The sequence below is a fragment of the Trachypithecus francoisi genome, unplaced genomic scaffold (genome assembly GCF_009764315.1).
Source record: "Trachypithecus francoisi isolate TF-2019V2 unplaced genomic scaffold, Tfra_2.0 Lachesis_group11, whole genome shotgun sequence".
In the NCBI taxonomy this organism is placed as follows: domain Eukaryota; kingdom Metazoa; phylum Chordata; class Mammalia; order Primates; family Cercopithecidae; genus Trachypithecus; species Trachypithecus francoisi.
Genome location: NW_022681456.1, coordinates 6,836,306 through 6,848,956, shown reverse-complemented (window position 1 = coordinate 6,848,956; position 12,651 = coordinate 6,836,306).

The following is a 12,651-nucleotide window of genomic DNA, read 5'->3' as shown; positions in this document are numbered from 1 at the left end:
TGTTCAGCTGGCTTAATAGGTTCATACGGCTTCACTTTTCCATTTGAAGGATAAGATGGGAATAATTTATCAAACAGAAAAACAATACTTGTCATAATTGGCCTTCTAGTTTTTATTTTTTTAATGAGGCATTGGAAGAATGCTCTCAGATTCATTCTGATGTGAATTCTCTCCTGTTCCTCCTGACATCACCTGGTTCTTTTTGGTGAATCTAATGTGGAAAAAATAGATATATAATTTATAATATAGAATTATATTTAATTTATATATAGAAATATGTTTTTCAAAAATCCTACAGCTTCCTATTTTCTTATTTTAAAAAAATAAAATTGATTTGGAAGGATGAAAGAGATGAGAGTTCTCCATGAATTTTTCCTAAAAAACGTTGTTTTCTTTCCTCCTTTTTTTCCTAAGGAAACCACTGAACATTTTATAAATTTGTCTTAACTAGATGCACTCCTCTGAGATACATCTTAGATCTTGAGTTTTGGGTCCCTGTGGCAGGTCTAGGATTTAAAAAGGGGCTTGCATGTTTTGCCCTTCCCCAAGTCACCTGCACTCAATACAGCATCAGACAGTGGAGTCTATGAGAGATGACAGCCACTGTGCTATTTTGTGTTTTGTTTTGTTTTGTTTTGATGTGCCCTCTCTGTTTCAGGTCCTGTGCTGCACTTTGACATACAAAATTAGTTAGACCTGTTCTCTTCCTAGAAGCTCCCCATACAGCCAAGAGGCAAAGATGGTGTGTGTGTGTGAGGGACAGAGAGCGTAGCCCAAGACTCTAGCCATTGGAACCCATGTGGCACCTACCAGCTTACAGTTTCTATTGAACAACAGGGTTCATTTATATTTAAGTAAAATCTTCATTTCAGACTCGATTTTTAACAGTTTCATGCTTTTCCTCTGGAGTTTTCCTCCCTGTAGTGCCATGTAATCAAGCTTAGGTTTTAATTAAACAGCTGCTATTCGCTTGTTAGTCCTGTGGAAACCTGATGTTTCCCAAATTTTAATTTAGTCCACGCTGGATAAGAATATTTCTTCAGACAAAAAAGAAACGTGATGAATGAGGTACAGTGGAGATGAGGCAGAAATATACTGAAGGGTGGATAGATTCAGGTACAGGAGGGATAAACACTTTAGTAACTGTTATCAGGCATTGGAGCCGGGGTGTATGCAGACCAACCTGCGTTGGTAGGAGCCCAGGATGGAGATGCACAGGGAATCCACACTGAAGTTCAAAATTGCAAGTTATCTGCCTATTTCTCTCTTCATGTCCTTCTGCTGTATGTCTGTCTTTCTATCCACCTTGAAGCCTCATTCTTTCTCTCTCTCTCCTCTCTCTCTCTCTCTCAATCTGCAGTTGTCTACATGTCTCTGAGGTGATCTTCTTTGTCTATTGCTACCTGTCTGAACTCTGTTTCTGTCTCTATTTAAACCTGCATGTTCTTTGCCTCCCTTTCTTTATTTCTTTCTGCCACATGTCATCTTTCTCTCTGTCTCTAATCATGTTCGCTCTCTAATTGCTAATCTCTAGCCCTCTGTCTTTGTTTAAGGTTATCTTTCTTTACCTCTCTTAAATATCCTATTTCTTCTATTTCTGTCTCTCTGTTATGCTTTTCTCTTTACTTAGGTTTGTGTGCACTCTTACGTGGTCTCTTCTTTTTCCATCTTACCATCAGTCTTCTTTTTTTTGTAGCTCTCTGTGTGTTTGCCTCTACATTTCTTGTTTTTCTTCCTCTTTCCCCAAGAAGGGATCTCCTTAGCCTGTACCTCTTGGCTCAAAATGAAGCAGTTATGTATGCCTCTAACAGACTGACAGGAACCTGTCTCTCAAAGAGCATCCTCTATTCAGCCTCAGAAAATAAATACTATGGGTGCTGAGAACATCAGCGCTTCACTCACCTATTCCTTGTCGTCATGGAAAGCTAAGTCTTTATAGTAGAATGATTTATAATCTTTTGGGTATATACCCAGTAATGGGATTGCTGGGTCAAATGGTATTTCTGGTTCTAGATCCTTGAGGAATCCCCACACTGTCTTCCACAATGGTGAAACTAATTTACACTCCCACCAACAGTGTAAAACCATTCCTATTTCTCCACATCCTCTCCAGCATCTGTTGTTTCCTGACTTTTTAATGATCACCATTCTAACTGGCATAAGATGGCATCTCATTGTGGTTTTGATGTGTGGTGTTTCGTATGTTTGTTGGCCACATAAATGTCTTCTTTTGAGAAATGTCCGTTCATATCCTTCACCCACTTTTTGATGGGGTTGTTTTTTCTTGTAAATTTATTTAAGTTCCTTGTAGATTCTGGATATTCGCCTTTCGTCAGATGGATAGATTACAAAAATTTTCTCCCATTCTGTAGGTTGCTTGTTCACTCTGATGATAGTTTCTTTTACTGTGCAGAAGCTTTTTGGTTTAATTGGATCTCAGTTGTCAATTTTGGCTTTTGTTGGCATTGCTCTTGGTGTTGTAGTCATGAAGTCTTTGCTCATACCTATGTCCTGAATGGTATTGCCTAGGTTTTCTTCTAGGGATTTTATGGTTTTAGGTCTCACATTTAAGTCTTTAATCCATCTTGAATTAATTTTTGTATAAGGTGTAAGGAAGCGGTCCAGTTTCAGTTTTCTGCATATGGCTAGCCAGTTTTCCCAACACCATTTATTAAATAGGAAACTCTCCCCATTGCTTGTTTTTGTCAGGTTTGTCAAAGATCAGATGGTTGTAGATGTATGCCATTTTTTTCTGAGGCCTCTGTTCTGTTCCATTGGTCTATAGATCTGTTTTGGTACCAGTACTATGCTAAGGAAAATGTGGCACATATACACCATGGAATACTATGCAGCCATAAAAAAGTATGAGTTTGTGTCCTTTGCAGGGACATGAATGAAGCTGCAAACCATCATTCTCAGCAAACTAACACAGGAACAGAAAACCAAACATCACATGTTCCCACTCATAAGTGGGAGTTGAACAATGAGAACACATGGACACAGGGAGGAGAACATCACACACCTGGGCCTGTCAGGGAGTAGGGGGCTAGGGGAGGGATAGCATTAGGAGAAATACCTAATGTAGATGACAGGTTGATGGGTGCAGCAAATCACCATGGCACGTGTATACCTATGTAACAAACCTGCACGTTCTGCACATGCATCCCAGAACTTAAAAGTATAATAACAACAACAAAAAATAGCTGAGGCTGGGCCATGAAAGGAGTTTGTTCAAATTCTTCATACTTTTCTATTTATTTTAAAACAATATGAGCCTGCACAGATACCAACACAGCAAAAGCCACTCACAGCTCATTTTTCCAATTGCATCATCATTGCCTCATTGAAAACAATTTCCCTTAAGGGGTTAAGGGCATTGACTAAGAGTATGTGTTTCAGAGACGGGCATCCATGGGTGTGATTCAGCCTCTGGCACTGACTAGATGTGTGGCTTTGAGTAACTACACACCTCAGCGTCCTTTTCTGAAAAGTGGGTGATAGTAGTTAATGACACAGTTAATGATAGTAGTTCCTTCTCAGGTTGTCTGCTCTTGCCTCGGTATCCACTTGGACTGCTCTGGTCTTAACCTTCACTTGCTTGGCTCATGCATACATTCTTTTGGTGAAGCTGACTTCCTTTAGACTTTCCAAATCAGCTTTTTCTCCCATTAAAGTAGATCATAATTTTTTAAAGAATTATTCATCACTGAACATTTGCAAAGAACTTTTCATTTTTGCAAAGCTGGCAGACTGGGGATTATTACTTCCACTTTTATGAATGGGAAATGAAGATTAGAGAGGTTATTGCTAGGTCTGAGCCACCAGGAAGCTGGTGGCAGAACTAGGGCTTGAACCTCTGTCTCCTGATTCTCCTCACAGCCATTCGTTTTGAATCCTTAAGTTGCTGGTGTAATAAGCAGTGTCTGTAGTTGAAAAAGCAAAGCATGTGTACAAATGAAGAAATCAATGGTACTTCTAGGTTCCTGTGGAGGGCACCATGCCTTTAGATCACAAATCCCTCAGTGAGGTCAGACTGCAGAAGACATTGATTTATTTTTTATCAGAACCCTTTGGTTGGGACTTTTCTGACTACAAATAAGAGAAACGTACTGGAGCTAGCTGGAGCACAGGTAGGACTTATTATGATAACAGCATGCCTCACTGACACCAAAGACAGGGAAGGAGTCACTCCTCAGGAATGAGCTGGACCCAAAACTCCAGACTTACAGGAAGTTTCTTCCACCTTCCAACTCTGCTTCTGTCAGCACCTCTGCTTCATGCTTCCCTGCCTTCTCCACTTCCCAGCTCATGTGGCAGAAAGTAGCCATCAATCGTTTCTGAGTTAACGTCTCTTTCTTTCAAAGGCAAGGCAGACCAAGGCTGGAATCAATTATTTCTTCCAATTCCCCAAGGAAATGGCTCATTGACCTAGTGTGTGTCAACTCTGGACCAATCTACAACAGCCAGGTGGGCATGGCTATGTTGACATAATGGTTACCAGGCAACCTTTTGATGTTTCTGTGACAGTGGGGGTTAAGAAGAGGAAAATTCCCAACAGGTGCTTATGGCAGCATTGATTAATGGCTTTGCACTCATTCAACAAACATTATTTGAATGCTATGCCAGGCACCTGGCACTGTGCTAGACACTGGCTCAAAGAAATGCATTCCCTTCCCTCATGGAGCTTACAACCCTGTTGTTTTTCTTCGATTCAGTTCCCATTCTCTGCAGGGAAAACATTCATCCTTAATGTTAATTTATCAGCTTCCAGCTTGCCAATAGAGAGATTAACGATGCACCTCTTCTTCATTCTTTAGGGCTTGTGGTGAATATTATTCTTGATCAAGTAAATACTTTGATGATATTCATAAGGCCTATTTCCCAACTGTCTTCCTTGTTAGTGACTCCTAGTGTGCTGAGATAGTAAGAAGTGATAGCGCCCTGGCAGCCGTCCCTCTCGGTGCCTCCTCGGCCTTGGTGTCCACTCTGGTGGCGCTTGAGGAGCCCTTCAGCCCGCCACGGCACTGTGGGAGCCCCTCTCTCGGCTGGCCGAGGCCAGAGCCCCCTCCCTCTGCTTGTGGGGAGGTATGGAGGGAGAGGTGCAGGCTGGAACGGGGGCTGAGCATGGCCTGCTTGGGGCCAGCGCGAGTCCCCGCAGGCGCGAGCGCAGGCTTGGCGGCCCCGCACACGGAGCGGCCGGCTGGCACAGCTGGCCCAGGGCAGTGAAGGGCTTAGCACCCGGGCCAGCAGCTGCGGAGGTTGTGCCGGGTCCCCCAGCACTGCCGGCCCACATGCACCACGCTTGAATTCTCACCGGGCCTTAGCTGCCTCCCCGCAGGGCATAGCTCGGGTCCTGCAGCCCGCCATGTCTGAGCTCCCCCAGGGGGCAATGAACTCCGGCGCGGCCTGAGCCTCCCCGACAGGCGCCACCCCCTGCTCCGTGGTGCCCAGTCTCATCAACCGCCCAAGGGTTGTATCCACTAGGTGAAGCCCTGGTACAGTATCAACTAGGTGAAGCCAGCTGGGCTCTTGAGTCTAGTGGGGACTTGGAGAACCTTTATGTCTAGCTAAGGGATCGTAAAAGCACCAATCAGCACTCTGTGTCTAGCTCAGGGTTTGTAAATACACCAATCAGCACTCTGTATCTAGCTAACCTGGCGGGGACTTGGAGAACTTTTATGTCTAGCTAGAGGATAGTAAATGCACCAATCAGCACTCTGACAAAACAGACCAATCAGCTCTCTGTAAAGTAGACCAATCAGCAGGATGTGGGTGGGGTCAGATAAGGGAATAAAAGCAGGCTGCCCAAACCAACCAGCGGCAACCTTGTGGGGTCCGCTTCGGGCAGGGAAGTTTTGATTTTTTTGCTCTTTGCGGTAAAGCTTGGTGCTGCTTTCTCTTTGGGTCCCTGTTGTTTTTATGAGCTGTAACGCTCACCGTGAATGGTTGCAGCCTTCATCTTGAAGCCAGAGAGACCACGAACCCACGGGGAAGACCGAATAATTTAAGATGCACTGCCTTTAAGAGCTGTAACATTAACCGCGAAGGTCTGCAGTTTCACTGCTGTAAGCGAGACCACGAACCCACCAGAGGGAGGAAGCTCCAGACACATCTGAACGTCTGAAGGAACAAACTCTGGACTACCATCTTTAAGAACTGTAACACTCACTGCAAGGGTCTGTGGCTTCATTCTTGAAGTCAGGGAGACCAAGAACCCACTAATTCCACACAGTAGTAGGAATTTACCGTGGGGTTATCATTAAAACATTCTGCCCCAACATTTTCCCCACCTTTCCTCTAATAATAACTATGACAAAAATGTAAAGACACCCCATTGAACTTAGCTGAGGTCTTAATCCATGTTGTGTTGCTATACAGGAATACTTGAGGCTACGTAAAGAGGTTGATTTGGCTCAGTTGTAAGACTGTACAAGAAGCATGGAGCTGTCATCTGTAGCTGGTGAGAACTCAGAGCCTCCCCTCATAGCAGAAGGCAAAGGAGGTTGACATCACATGGTGAGAGAAAGGCAGAGAAGAGGGAGTTGACAGTCTATTTTTAACAACCAGATCTTGCAGGAATTAAGAATGAAGATGCATTCACTTCCAGGAGCATGACACCAAGCTATTAATGAGGGATCTGTCACTGTAATTCAAGTACATCCCACTGGGCCCACCTCCAACACTGGGGATCAAATTTCAACATGAGATTTGGAGGGAACAAATATTCAAACTATAGTAACTAATTTTTAAAATTTATTCTCACTAGGTACTACCATATTTAAAATGCCTTTCATGTCCAGAAACTGATAGGTTGTGGAATTTGAAATTACATACTGTTTTGAATTAACATGTTAACTTGCTATTTAATTTTCAGCAAATGCCAATCCCCATATATATTTAGTGTATTGGGGCCTCAGTTTCCCCACATCCAGGCAGAAATTACTGCTTCATTCCCTTCCCAAAAGATGCCCGAAAGATGGTATTTGGAACTAGTACTCTCTTACAGTTCATTCCAGCTTTGAAATTATGCAGAGAAGTCGATAGATAGGTTATTATTTAAAAATTGAAACTAATTTGAACAAAATGAAAAGAGGGAGTGCCATTGTGAAGTCAGAAAACAATGTCACAAGATGACTGTCACTTCTGACACCAATTGCAGATTCACAGATCCTCAAAACCTTTGTTTTGATAATTTGCTGGAGGGACTCACAATGTTGAAATGAAGCTGTTATAATTACAGTATATACCAACAACAAAAGTATACTAAAATCAGCAAGTGAGACAGGAAATAAAAACAAATTCAGGAAAGTTGCAAACATGGAGCTTCCAGTGGTCCTCTCCTCATTAAGTCATAGCCCATGTTATTTTTTGGTGATGATGCATGGCATACACACTGAAGTCAGCCAATCAGGGAAGCTCATTTGAGCCATGGTGTCCAGAGGTTTTGCTGGGGCTCAAACACATAATCTTGCTAGACCATTCACATGGTTGGTCTTTGTCTTCAGGCCCTTCAGAGGTCAAGCTGATATTGTGTTACCCAGAGCCCCTACCCTAAATGACTTGTTTTGAATTTTGTGTGGCCCAAGAATCCCAGAAAAACAAAGATACTTCTATCAGGCAAGAAACTTCAAGGGCTTGGAGGTTACCTCCCAGGAGCCAAAACAGACGAGATCTCTCTTTGGCCAAAATTGTACTATACTGTCATTTACTCTTAGGGTTGCTAGAGATTAAATCTCTGTTCATGGAGGATGAGTTTAACATCTTCAATGGTAAAATTTTAGCTGCTCATAATGTTACTGAAGTTATAATACTAGATAGCTACACAAGGATTCTGATTCTGAAAAAATATATCCTTTTTTTTCAGTTCATTTTTTGTGCTGCTCACTATCTACTTCTTACGTAACAGAACTTCCCACTAATATTGAGAAGTGAGCTTCACTGCTACCACTTGCATGCGTGCTCAATGTGCTTTGGAAGATCAAACACACACAATTTCCCACTGTTTGACCAACATGAAAACTAGATGGCAATTGGCCTCTGTAAGTAAACATAAACATGCTTTTAAAGCATAAAACTCAAAGGTGATTCACAACAGAGAACTGAATGAAAGGCTCATCCATTGATGTATGAAGTATTTGGCAGACTGCTACAAGTGAATTATTTAAATGTACATTTACCTTAGAGAAATACGTCTTTCTGTGTGCCAAAGATGTATAGGAGCTGCCCTAGGGATTTGGGAAGGTTATTAATGGAAGCTACAATAGGCAGCTGCAAATACTATGGAAAAGCTTATAGAATAGTCTTGGATGAAAATGTAAATACATGTATGAAGAAAGCACACGTTTTGGCCAGATTTGATTTATTATTTTGCAAAATAGGCCGGGCGCGGTGGCTCAAGCCTGTAATCCCAGCACTTTGGGAGGCCGAGATGGGCGGATCATGAGGTCAGGAGATTGAGACCATCCTGGCTAACATGGTGAAACCCCGTCTCTACTAAAAAAAAAACTACAAAAAACTAGTCGGGCGAGGTGGCGGGCGCCTGTAGTCCCAGCTACTCAGGAGGCTGAGGCAGGAGAATGGCGTAAACCCAGGAGGCGGAGCTTGCAGTGAGCTGAGATCCGGCCACTGCACTCCAGCCTGGGCGACAGAGCGAGACTCCGTCTCAAAAAAAGAAAAAAGAAAATCAATGCGGTGTCTTCACTGTGGCAGTTCTAGAGGGAGGCTCGGTCTATGGTTGACGTGTGGAAATTTGTGGAATGCAGGTGTTCAGATGAAGATGTCATTAAAATATGAGGGGGTTTTATCTTCAGACCTCTTAAGTGTTCAGTCTTTCTTATTTCTTCTGTATTTCCCAGGGTCTTATTCTGACTGAGCTTCTCATGCTCTGAAAGGCTGGAGGCCAAAATGGCCTCACTAAGGAGTGAATGACTGATAGAGACTCTGGGATCAGTAGGATGCAGCGGCGGGTCATGTTGCTTCCCTCTTCCTGGAATGGATATCCTGCTCACAATCTTAGCAGAAATAACCTCTCATGGGGCGATATTTCCTAAAGTGCATTTACACCTCACCTTCACAGTTTTTGGCAAATGAACTTAACATTTGTGGCTTTATATATTTAACATTTTTCTTTACATTAATTCACATTTTAGACTTAAAAAGAAAAACTAAATTCAGCCACACATCAAGTAAACAATTCATGAAACCATGAGTTTTGTGTGTTACCTATCTTAATACACATTAAGATGTTAAAGTTTTTCAAAGATCTTACAAATTTATCTAGGTACCAGCTAAAATAATCTTAAATATTGCCTGTATTATAAATTCCGCAGTTAGAAACTTTCTGTGGAACATTATTCCTGTTTCTGGTTTGTTTTGACTTCTGTTTTTCCTCTAATTCTTTTCGACTGGGTCTACAAATCCACCAGGATCCAGTGCCTGGCCCTGTTGTGCTCTTTGCAGAAGACTGAAATACAGACCTACTGTTTATTCTTTTTTTAAAAAAATACAGTACAACTACGTTTTTGTAATAGAGCCCTTAACACATCTGGAAGAGAACACTGGCTCTTCAGTTCCACCTGTCCTTTTCTAAGTTTCTGAGACCCACTAGAGTCTAGTTTATTGTTTGTGTTAGGCAAAGGATAATAATAATGCTGAATTCTGCTACTGTACCTGTTCCACCTGCCCCTATACAGAGAATGAGCATAGATTTGTCACAATCATAAAATCTTTAAGATGGATATAGAAGTCTGTAAGTATTTTCTAATGGTAGAAAAGACCTTGAAAGAATTATTGTCTTCTTCTTGAAGCCTACTGTTCAGGGTGAACATTTTTGGAGGTGGCTGCACCTTAAACAATGTCAGCTTTGATTTTTAAAAAGTGATGTTTCTGAGAGGCCTAACTTTGAAAAAAGTCATCCTTAGCAAAACTCAAATTTCTTATGATGTATTTCCTGGGCTTGGAAAATACAATTTTACTAAAAACAAAAGATAAACTGGCATATAATCTTCATAAATATCAATGTGTGAAGACTCCCTGCATTTAGAATTACCAAATAAAATACAGGACTTCCAATGCCCACTTAAATTTGAATTTCAGACAAACAGCAATGGTTTTTTTTCAGTCATAAATATTTTATGAGACATACTTACAATAAAAATCATTTGTTGCTTGTCTGAAATTCAAATATAGCTGGAAATCCTTTTTTATTATTATAAATAAAAAATTTATTTTCTAAATGTGGCTTACCTATTTGTTATCTATGTATTCTATGGGCAGGCTTTAGTTGAATAAATTGAAATTCCTTAAATATTATGTGTTTTGAAATATCTGAACCAAATTTCAGAAGCTCATCTGCAAATGAACTAAAAATGATGATGATGCATTTTTTTTCCTGGCTGACCTTTATGATGGACATAATTATCATTCTCACATCATTATTACAGTGGGGAGACAGCATTCCAGGGAGATAGTATCTGCCTGCTTACACTATGATGGGCCTAAACAAATCACTCACTATGAAGTTCCCTAAGCCTTCTGTTCCCCACCTAAGAGCCTGGTGTGGAGTCCCCGACCTCTTCCCTTGAAGAACGCCATCTTAGGGAAGCAAATCCAAGCCCGTGGAGGGCTGTGTATTAGTCTGTTTTCATACTCCTGATAACGTCATACCTGAGACTGGGTAATTTATAAAAGAAAGAGGTTTAATGGACTCACAGTTCCACCTGGCTAGGGAGGCCTCATAATCATGGTGGAAGGTGAAAGGCACATCTTACATGGCAGCAGGCAAGAAAGAATGAGAGCCAAAAGACATGGGAAACCCCTTATAAAATCATCAGATCTTGTGAGACTTACTCACTACCATGAGAACAGTATGGGGGAACCACCTCCATGATTCAAGTATCTCCTACAGGGTCCTTCCCACAACAATGGGAATTATGAAAGCTACAATTTGAGATGAGATTTGGGTGGGGACACAGCCAAACCATATCATTCCACCACTGGCCTCTCCCAAATGGCATGTTTTCACATTTCAAAACCAATCATGCCTTTCTAACAGTCCCCCAAAGTCTTAACGCATTTCAGCATTAACTCAAATGTCCACAGTCCAAAGTCTCAACTGAGATGAGGCAAGTTCCTTCTGCCTATGAACCTGTAAAATCAAAAGCAAGTTAGTTACTTCCTAGATACGTAGATACAATGGGGGTACAGGCATTAAGTAAATACATCTGTTCTATATGGGAGAAATCGGCCAAAACAAAGGGGCTAAAGGCCCCCATGCAAGTCCAAAATCCAGTGGAGCAGTCAAATTTTAAAGTTTCCAAATGATCTCCTTTGACTCTATGTCTCTCATTGAGGTCATGCTGATGCAAGAGGTGGGTTCCCATGGTCTTGGGCAGCTCTGCCCCCATGACTTTGCAGGGTACAGCCCCCCTTCTGGCAGCTTTCACAGGCTGGCACTGAGTGTCTGCAGCTTTTCCAGGCTCATGCTACAAGCTGTCAATGGAGCTACCATTCTGGAATCTGGAGGACAGTGGCGCTTTTCTCACAGCTCCACTTGGCAGTGCTCCAGTGGGGACTCTGTGTGGGGGCTTCCACCCCATATTTCCCTTCCTCAATGCCCTAGCAGAGGTTCTCTCCATGAGAGCCCCGCTTGTGCAGCAAACTTCTGGCTTGACATCCAGGCATTTCCATACAGCCTGTGAAATATAGGTGGAAGTTCCCAAACATCAATTCTTGACTTCTGTGCACTTGCAGGCTTAATACCATGTGGAAGCTGCCAAGGCTTGGGGCTTGCGCCCTCTGAAGCCATGGCCTGAGCTGTACCTTCACCCCTTTTAGCCATGGCTAGAGTGGCTGGGACTCAGGGTGCTGAGTTGCTAGGCTGCACACAGCAGGGGGGGCGCTGGTCCTGGCCCACAAAGCCATTTTTTTCCTCCTAGGCCTCCAGGCCTGTGATGGGAGGGGCTGCTGCAAAGGTCTCTGACATGCCCTGGAGACATTTTCCCCATTGCTTTGTGATAAACATTTGTCTTCTGGTTACTCATGCAAATTTCTGCAGTCAACTTGAAATTCTCCTCAGAAAATGGATATTTCTTTTCTATCACATCATAAGGCTGCAAATTTTCCAAACTTTTATGTTTCCCTTTTAAAACTGAATGCTTTTAACAACATTCAAGTCACCTCTTGAATATTTTGTTGCCTAGAAATTTCTTCCACCAGATGCCCTACATCATCTCTCTCAAGTTCAAGGTTCCACATATATCTAGGGTGGGGGCAAAATGTCACTAGTGTCTTTGCTAAACCATAGCAAGAGTCACCTTTACTCCAGTTCCCAACAAGTTTCTCATCTCCATCTGAGACCACCTCAGCCTGGATTTCATTGTCTATATTATCATCATGGTTTTTGTCAAAGCCATTCAACGAGTCCCTCGAAAGTTCCAAACTTTCCCACATTTTCCTGTCTTCTTCTGAGCCCCCCAAACTGTTCCAACCCCTGCCTGTTACCCAGTTCCAAAGTCGCTTCCACGTTTTTGGATATCTTTACAGCAGTGTCCCACTCTATTGCTACCAATTTACTGTGTTAGTCAATTTTCATGCTGCCGATAAAGACATAGCTGAGACTTGATAATTTGTAAAGAAAAAGAATTTTAATGG